Below are 6,598 nucleotides of genomic sequence, written 5' to 3'. Positions count from 1 at the left end.
GTATCTATTAAACAAGAAATAAGCTACAAATAATTTAATTTTTCCCCTTGCACTTCGTTTATTTTCATGAATCACATGTATCATGTTCCAAAGGTCTAGACTTTGTTCCTTGATTTTGCGAAATAAAACGTATTGTTATGAAACAGTCGCTTTCAAAACATTGACACGATTTATTCATGTTGTTTTTTCTTCTTTCCTTCTTTTTCAATTTCTCTTTAGTCGAGGACTCTGTTTTTTTTTTTCAACTGATGTAGACACTCAAGTCATGGTGTTTGACAGATAAAAACAATTTCAAAAACTAAAAGGAAAATGGTAGGGCCACCCCTGGTGGCTCCCGCTGGGGGCCACCGTTGGTCCTATTTTATTTTATTTTAATTTTTTTTTTAATGATTAAGTAATTTTTTTATAATATTATTATAATTTTTTTAAAATGTTTAAAAGTATTAAAAAATAATTTAAAAAAAAATCAAAAAGACAAAAAAATTTTTTTACCTAATGGTGACTCCCAGCGGGAGCCACCAACGGTACATGTAGCACCGTCCAAACTAAAATATCTTACTTTCACTAATACCATAAGCCAAATATAAAATTAACTTTTACAAAACTTGAAAAAACACAACTGTCATGAAAATTATCCGCCCTTTATACTTTCTTTCAATGGGCCGGCCCAACCACATTTATCAAATAGTATTAATATTTGTATTTTTTTAACAAATATCTTAATTCAAACGTATTTTTAGTGCATGGGTCATACAATAATATAATATATTATAATATATATATACACAAAATCTCCTAAAATAATATCTAAAAAGCTTTTATAAATATTTCACTTTTCATTAACTTTCCAAATATAATATATATATTTTACATCTAGACGGCCGCCGCATCTACAAAAAGCCTTTGATTTTTCAAATTAAATATTAAAAAATAATTTGTTTAAGTCTTAAATATACAACTTCTACGTAAACATTTGTACAAAAATAGACTCAATTTTTAAAAAAATGTAAAAACTTGATTTCATTTTTTTCTTTTACAAAGCCTAGCACAAAACTTATTTATTTAAAACTTGTACCTAACATTACTCTTAAATATTACATATATAATCAAAATTACCACAAATCTCTCTTGATCGGTGTGTATATAATTAAAACCCTTGATATATATATATAATTGTTAGTACCTAAATTTGAATAATAGGCCGAAATGGAAGAAAGAATTATTTCCGACCCACAGTGGTGATTTAGGCGTTAATACGATGCTCTTTACGTTCATTCATAAAATGAATAGTAAATAAGTAAAAATAGATAAAGAGAGATAGAGATTTACGTGGTTCAATATAATAACCTGTATTCATAGGTTATTTGGGGGCGAAATCCATTTTAATGAGTGATTTTACAATTTCACACATCTCTCAATACAATGGAGGAATTTAATCTACTCCGGTGGAGGGGTAAAGGGCACCGATGGTCCATGTGTTGGTCGTCAACACGTCTATTAAGCCAGTGGAGGGTTGGGCCAAGTGGCCCTCTTGTGTGCATGGTGTGCAATCACACATGCTATGCACAATCGAGAGACCCCTTAGTGCACTATGAACTTTAAGTATATAATGCATGTGGCGAGATTCTCTCTTTGTGTGGTGTATTGGGGGCATTTTTAAGTACAAAGTGCATGTCCTGCCTTTTGTTGTAGCCCTTTAATTTTCAAGCAGAGATTTTTATAAAAGTAAGAGTAGTAAAGTTGAGAGCACTTATATGAAGGAAGTTCTATATGCTCATTTGAGGATGATTTCGTATGCTGGAAGATCTTCCTTCTCCCACTTCCATTATATAGAATAACAATAGTGATGAAATAAAATAATAGGTGCAAAATAATAGATGCAAGGATGAGAAACTTATCAAATATTTTTTGGAGAAGATCTCATGAGTCGGAGAATCATCCTCTTACTGTTACTTAAAAAAATGAAAGGTCAGATCTCACAGATTGTGTTAATTGTTAATGCCTAAATTCGCATAACAAGCCGGGATGGAGAAATGAATTATTTCCGACCCACGATGGTGATTTGGGCATCGATACAATGCTCTTCGCGTTCATCAATAAAATAAATAGTAAATAATTAAATAAAAATAGATGAAGAGAGACACAGAGATTTACAAGCTCTCATGACCTCACATATCTCTCAATACAATGGAAAAATTTGATCTAAGCGTAAAGAAGTTGTGGTGGAGTTGGTATGTATGGAGCTTATGTGGAGAGTTCTTGTGTGTGGAGATCTTGTGGAGAGATCTGTCTTATATAGATGTTTATTTTTTTAGAGTGAGGAAATATGAAGCCTTTTCCTTTTAGAAGCTTGAGTGTCTTTTTTATTTTTTTAATTTCTTCCTAGCTTCCTTTTAAGAAGAGTACGGTATTTCAATTTTATTAATATTTCTTATTTATGACGGAAGAATACCCTGATTACAATCGAACACCTTGGAATTACATATAATCATAAAATCCAATCCCAGGCATCAAAATAAAATATAGAATACCTCAAACATTATACAATATACTAAAATAAGGATATAAATCAAAAGCAGAACAAAATACATACCTTAATAATTCAACTAAATCAAAATAACCTGCATAAAACCTTTTATCTATGTTGAATTATGTGTCAACCAGTTTGATCTAGTTGAATAGCTCCCAGAATGTCTTTAAGAAGGCTATTATTATTCTCAAAGATCACCTCTTGACCATTAGAGCCCAACTTGACTAATATGTCTGTGACGTGATTCGTTTCCTTAAAAGAATGATAGAGATTCTTTTGACCATCGAGCGAGCCTACATTTTTGTCTCATTCCATTACATCTGACTTCTCTAAGCGACTAACCCACCATTTTCCCACCCATTAACTACAAGCTTAGGATTAGTTTTAATTTCAACGTTGGTTATATTCATCTGTGCACATAAAATAAGACCATCTGAGAGGACTTGGATATATCTTCTTTGTCTTATCTCTTGGCTTGACTTTTGAATTTATCTCGAGTCTTAACTTTTAGGCAACTGATTTGAGCCTACAATATTAGTGTTTGAAACTTTCTCCTCGATCGTCATAACTTTATTCATGTGCATCGACCACTAAAATCTACGTCCGATCGTGAAAGATCAATAGCGGACAAAGCTTTGATCACTACATAAACTAGTCCACAATATGCTGCTTAATACCTTTTCATCATCACGAAGAGATGGGGGCAAGGCAATATATATGTGTGTGTGTGTGTGTGTACGAATTCAGAACAGAAACATAATCCGATCGATGGCCTTTGAAGGGCCAAAAATTTTGCTCCAAATGGTAGGAATGCCCCTCCGATGGAGAGCCAAAAAAAAATTAAGTACGCCAGCGGCCACCTTCAGCAATATTCAGGAGATCGAGGAGGGCAATCTAACCTATTACCAAAAATCCTACCAATAATAAAAAAAATTCTTAATGTTGACTGCCCTAATTTTGTCCATTTGAAGTTACAGAGAAATATTGGGAAAAAAGGAGCCTCTAATTTAATTACCTTTTTAATTATTATTATTATTATTATTATTATTATTATAGTCATTATTATAATTATATATAGCTCTTAAATATAATTATTGACTATGAAATGAGGCAGCCGCCTGGTCCTAAAACCACACTTAGCAAATTCAAATGGGTCAAAACGATTGATTGAATGAAATATTAGTATATATAGGTATCCTTCCCGATCAATCGCAGTCAAATATATAGACAAGTATGCGTGTTTATATATAGTTCATAATTATAATTAACTTCTAGACCATCTATATAATTCGGACGCGTTATAGTGGGCCTCCTCTGAGAAAAATATTGATGCATGCACCCATCTCTGACCACTGACTGGCCTGCCATATATATCAACTTATCATATAAATTATATCTATTAATTAATATATATATATATATATATGTATTATATCTCATCTCCGGGCCTAGCTCATCTGTCCGTGTCATCACGTACGTCATTGTAGAATCATGAAAAGGCATGTATCCAATATGCATGCGCGGGTTGATGTTTTAAGCATCAGCAATGTTATATATAGTCGTGAAATTATAAACGCCGTATAATTATTTTAAAAATAAATAAAATTTATTATTAAAAAATTAATTTTTTTTTTCATGTGGATCTCATATTAATTTATTTTTTTTAAAATGATTGCACGTCGCTTGTACAACCACAATTACAAATATCATTTTCTTTAAGCAAAAGAAGAAAAAGAAGTGATGATGTGAAATGCTGTATATATCTATCTATTATTTTATCTTATTATTAATAAGTGCCAATAGCTTAAGCTACAGTTTTTTCGTCTAATATTTTCATTTCCAATTTTACCCTTACTTTTATTCCAAAATTTCGATCGGTTTGCTTATATTTTTCTTTTGCTGACAAATGTTTTGGTCTTTTTATTTCCACCTCCGTGTTCCAATGTCTTCGTCACATCTATGAACTTATCACTTCTTCTTTGTTCTTGTTGCCTATCTGACATTCACACCCATTTCTCACAAACCTCTCTCTCTCTCTCTCTCTCTCTCTCTCTCTCTCTCTCTCTCTCTCTCTCTCTCTCTCTCTCTCTCTCTCTCTCTCTCTCTCTCTCTCTCTCTCTCTCTCTCTTATTCCTCTTCACCGCCACACCCTCGCCTCTAGCAAAGCAAAACAGAGACACCACCGCCTCCGTCAGTGAAGCACGGTCTCTCGCGTCGGATCTTTGACCCGTGGTTTGATCATCCATCCTCCTTTCCAACCTCAACCCCGCATGCCTCAGGTCTCAGCCCGACGAAGACGAAGATGGAGACAAAGGCAGAGAAATACCATCCTCCATCTGAATGAGAAATAGAGGTCGGTGAAGAAGAATACCGATGGATCTTCCCAAAGCTAAGTTTTTTTTCAAAATTTTTTTTCCAAACGACGAATGTTTGAATGATTACTTTACTGAACCATCAAAATTGGAAGATTTTGTTCAATGTTTTTGGGTTTTTTTTTTTTTTTGGTGTGATAGACATCCGTATGATTTTGATTCCTTCTGTTGGGGTTATTTTCTGTGAGAAAATGATCTATCGGGTCATATGCATATAAGCATATGTGGCTTTTATTCTGTTGATCTCTCTCTGCACTTTTTTAATTTATGTATTATTTTCTTTATGGATTTGATGATATGTTCTGTGATTTTTGTTTGCAGGGGAAGGAGAATATTACTCCGATTGGCTCAAAGATCACAATAATTTCAACTTCGTGCCTTGTTTTTTATGTATTTGTTTATCATAACCAATGTTTCATTTGTTTGCTTAGGAAAGCCTAATGGGTTTTTTATTACTCTGCTTGATTGAAGTGTTTGGTAGAGTTAAAAATTTCCTGAAATGTTTAATTTTAAATTGCTCTCACTGCCTTGTATCAGGATCACATGGGACAAGCTGGCGATGATTATAGTCATAGAAGTGCACCATGACGATAGCCTCGGATCGCTTTTATATATATGTGAATTTCTTCATCTCTATGAAATTTTTAATAACTCTTTAAAACTTTTTTCCAATGAAGAAAGATATATATGATAGTATTTGGTTTGGACGGAAAGTGGGCAAGTTGAGTGGAGTAGGTCGATCCATGATTAGAGCAGAGTCACGATCAAGTCGACATCTAACCTAACATTGGTGGAGCCCCATACAGAAACAATTCATCTGAACTTGGTGCAAAAATCAATGTTTGTGTATTTCCGTAGGACAAGACCTTCATAAAATTATTAAAAGAATTTTAAGCGGTGGACTTCAGACGGTAAAATAGTATTTCTCTTATATATGCATGCTTCTTTTGATTTTGTTTGTTTGGCATCTAGCCAACTGCCAACACCATTGATCTATATAATATTCTAATATAATATTTCTTGTCATCATGGTGCAAATATATCCTCATCTTTTTGAAGAATAAAATGGAGGAGGAGTTATATTATCTTGGACCCAAAACATTTTTTTTTTCTTTTTTAGTTTTGAGAGAAGCCAAATTAAAGCATGCAACCAAGACCTTACAAAATGGATACATAGAATTAATTACAAAATATTCAACTTGATCTATCTTTGATTTCCTCTATCTATAGATATATATACATGATACATATAATTATATTTTGGGGGACAGAGGAATTGCTACATACGGACCCTCAAAACCAATAATTGGAAGATACAAGAGAGCTCTTGTACGGTTATACCAATCATCAAACTTTAAGGTGATCTCAGGTGCCCAATATTAAGGCTATTTAATTTTGAAAACAATTAATACTATTTACTTGGAAGATAAGGCAGAACTATTTATAGAGAGAGAGAGGCTTTGCCAGCTGGTTCAAAGGACAGAGACATTAGGAAACATATATGTTAAGTTATTGATCACTAGATTGTGACCTTTAACAGCTTGTACAGTCGAAGATTTTAAAAAACTTCAAATGCATGGGGTCATGCATCCATATCTATATGATCTACTTCAATTAATGTGATTATTGTACTTTCACCCTTTGATTTAATTAGTTGGCATTTCTCTTCTACTTTTACTTTATTCAATATTTTGCT

At 32.9% G+C, this 6,598-nt stretch overlaps 1 long non-coding RNA gene across 1 annotated transcript; it reads left to right on the top strand.

The window, feature by feature from the left end:
- The first annotated feature begins 4,341 nt into the window (after positions 1–4,341).
- LOC122311638 lies at positions 4,342–5,433 on the top strand. Its single transcript, XR_006242828.1, has 2 exons — positions 4,342–4,883; positions 5,224–5,433. It is a non-coding gene; the product is annotated as an uncharacterized LOC122311638 (long non-coding RNA).
- Positions 5,434–6,598: the final 1,165 nt, after the last annotated feature.

This window comes from Carya illinoinensis, chromosome 5 (assembly GCF_018687715.1).
Source record: "Carya illinoinensis cultivar Pawnee chromosome 5, C.illinoinensisPawnee_v1, whole genome shotgun sequence".
Lineage (NCBI taxonomy): Eukaryota > Viridiplantae > Streptophyta > Magnoliopsida > Fagales > Juglandaceae > Carya > Carya illinoinensis.
The sequence above is the reverse complement of the archived record's forward strand: the minus strand, read 5'-3'. Positions and strand labels throughout refer to the sequence as shown.